Source organism: Phascolarctos cinereus, unplaced genomic scaffold, assembly GCF_003287225.1.
Source record: "Phascolarctos cinereus isolate Bilbo 61053 unplaced genomic scaffold, phaCin_HiC Scaffold_3;HRSCAF=262, whole genome shotgun sequence".
NCBI classification, from domain to species: domain Eukaryota; kingdom Metazoa; phylum Chordata; class Mammalia; order Diprotodontia; family Phascolarctidae; genus Phascolarctos; species Phascolarctos cinereus.
Window position 1 is genome coordinate 175576479 of NW_027555736.1, and position 3176 is coordinate 175579654.

A 3176-nucleotide genomic window follows, 5' to 3' on the forward strand; every position below is an offset into this window, starting at 1 on the left:
GCATATAATAGGAGCTTAATAAATACTTATTGATTGATTTTAATATTCCTTCCAGTCCTTAATCCTGTCATACTGTGTTTCCTAGGTCACTGAGAACCTTTTTCTCCATGTTCCCCCAACCTGCTCTCCTCTTTTATCTTTCTCTCATTTTTTTCTCATTCTAACTCTTCCTCTCAGTCTTCATGTTTCCCTTTTCCTTACTTTGGTTCCCTTTCCTCTTTCATTCAGTGTTTCTCTCAGGTCTTGCATCCATGATCTGTGGTTCTTGTATTGATTCCTTTTGAGTTTCCAAAGTTCCAACTTTTGCCTTGGTTGAACTCAATTTTCTGGTCCATTATTTCTTGTGATTGCACCTGATTCCATGTTGAGAGCATATATTGAGTAATGGTGTATTCACCATTCCCGCCCCATCCAACTTACGGTTTTAGAAAGATAGAGACACAAGGAATACTGGCATTCACTCTACAATTTGGAAATTGACTCTAGTAAATAATCAACACCAAAAGAAAATGCTCAGGAAGTGGGGCCATTTTAAGGTAGAAGAATTTTAATTGTTTTATTTTTTCAACGGCAAATTAAACAGGGAATATTCAAATTAGGGTTTGAAAGCCCTTAACATGGAATGAATTGAATTGGAAATGGGCAGATAGCTTGGCTGAGTACGTTTTATTGTTTTATTATTTTATCATGCTAATTTTTATGGTTTTTCTATTTTTCTATTTTATCATTCTGATTTCAAAGAAAAAGAAATCATGGTATTTAAATAATGACTTGTCTGAGGTCAGAGAACAAATCAATGGTAATAGCAGGACTTGAACTCCTAAAATCTGCTATAAAGTAGCAGATTTTAAACTCCAAATCTGATTTCTTTCCCACTAGTGCAACTGCCTTAACAAATGCTAATCATGAACACAAATTTTTAATACTATTTCATCTTTCACAATTTACATGTAAAGACAATTTTAACATTCATTTTTTAGAAGTTTTAGTTCCAAATTTTCTCTCTCCCTCTCTCAGCTCCCCCCTCCTAAGGTGGTAAGCAATTTTACATAGGATGTATATATGCAATCATGTAAAATGTATTTCCACATTAGTTATGTTGTGAAAGAAGAAACAGACCAAAAAAAAAAAAAACAAAAAAATACTGAAAGTGAAAAATAATATCTTTGATCTGCATTCAAACTCCAATGAACACAAATTTAATAAGAAAATATACTGGAATTCCTTTGTAATGTCCATTTCAGAGCAGGACGAAATATATTATAGGCTAAGTACATTATGCAAAGTTTTTGTTTGGTAACTTCTGTGAATCTCAGTTTTCTCAGCTGTAGTATGAGGGCATTGGGCTAGATCTAGTCTCAAAGATCTCTTTCAACTCTAAAATTCTATGAATATATGGAAATATGTTTTGACAACATTAAAGGAGAAGCAGGAAAGGAATTAAGCAGTTATTAAGTGCCTGCTGTGTGCCAGGTACTATCCTAAGCACTTTACAAATATCTCATTTGATCTTCACCACAACCTTGTGACATAGGTACTATTATAATCCCCATTTTCAGGAGAAAATGAAGGCAAACAAGTGGTTAAGTGACCTGCCCAGGGTCAAACAGCTAAGAAGCATCTGAAATCAGATTTTATCTCAGCTGTCTCTGAATTAAGATCCGTCCACATATCTAAATCCTTGAATTAACAAGTTATGTTATCAAAATGCGTTTCTATGTAAATTGTCAAAGTAACATGAAAAACAGGAATAAGTTTCTATTGCCAGGTACTGAGTTTGATGAGGAGCGTGGTCATATGGTGGTAGGTGTGGTAATATGGGCTGTTGGGTCATTGCCATGAGTGATCTCTGACACACACTGTCTTGACCGATACTTGGTAATCCCCAAATGTAAATACATAAATAAATAAATAAATGGTTTTCAAAGTATAAGAAGTTTCTATTCAGGATTCCTACTCTGTGTATTTTTTTATGATTGCCTTAGGTAACTTCAGAGCTGGTGATGTTGATCCAATGGATGGAACAAATCAGTCTGTGGTTTCTGAGTTTGTATTTATGGGACTCACCAATTCTTGGGTGGTGCAAATTTTACTCTTTGCATTTGCCTCTGTGTTCTGTTTGGCTAGCATACTGGGGAACACCCTGATTGTGCTCACAGTGGCCTCTGACTCTCACTTACAATCCCCCATGTACTTCCTGTTGGCCCACCTCTCCTTCATTGACATGATTGATTCTTGTATTGTGAACCCCAAGATGATCAGTGACCTCTTCAGGAAGCATAAATTCATTTCCTTTGGAGGCTGTGTTTCTCAGATCTTCTTTATTCATGCTGTTGGAGCTACTGAAATGGTGCTTCTCATAGCCATGGCCTTTGACCGCTACATTGCAATATGTAAGCCTCTCCACTACCTGACTGTCATGAACCTAAGAGTGTGCATATCTATTGTGATAATTTCCTGGACAATTGGAATCTCTCACTCCTTCTTCCAATAGGCCTTTGTGATAAAGTTGCCCTTCTGTGGCCCTAACAAATTAGATAGCTTTTACTGTGACCTTCCTCGGTTCATCAGACTTGCCTGCACAGACACTTACAGACTGCAGTTCCTGATTACTGCCAACAGTGGGTTCATCTCTCTGGGAGCCTTCTTCATTTTGATCACTTCCTACATTGTCATCCTGATCACTGTCCGGCAACACTCGTCTGGGGCTTCATCCAAGGCCCTCTCTACACTGTCAGCTCACATCTCTGTGGTGATTTTGTTCTTTGGTCCATGCATCTTTGTCTATGTGTGGCCATTCCCCACATTTCCAGTGGACAAGTATCTTGCCCTTTTTGACGCAATTGTCACTCCTTTTCTGAACCCCACCATCTACACATTAAGGAACAAAGAAATCAAAGTGTCAATGAAGAGACTGTGGAGTCATCTCATGAGATCCCCAAGTATGTCTTAAATTCGTTGGATGAAAAGAATGAGGATTTCAGCCTTGGACTGGCAGCAATTAAGGCATGAGATCCTTCATTGCCGTGTTAGAATTTAAATGCATAGAACACATCAAGCTTTTTGAGGGTATGAAAGCTATGTACCAAAACAGCATTAGACAATCTTTAATCTCTCTCTAGTGTGTCTTTTTTTACAGTGTCTGAGAGGCAGACAGAATATTGTTGTTGTTTTTT

At 37.4% G+C, this 3176-nt stretch overlaps 1 pseudogene; it reads left to right on the forward strand.

The window, feature by feature from the left end:
- The first annotated feature begins 2014 nt into the window (after positions 1 to 2014).
- LOC110219325 (olfactory receptor 4F3/4F16/4F29-like) lies at positions 2015 to 2953 on the forward strand (annotated as a pseudogene).
- The last annotated feature ends 223 nt before the right edge of the window (positions 2954 to 3176 follow it).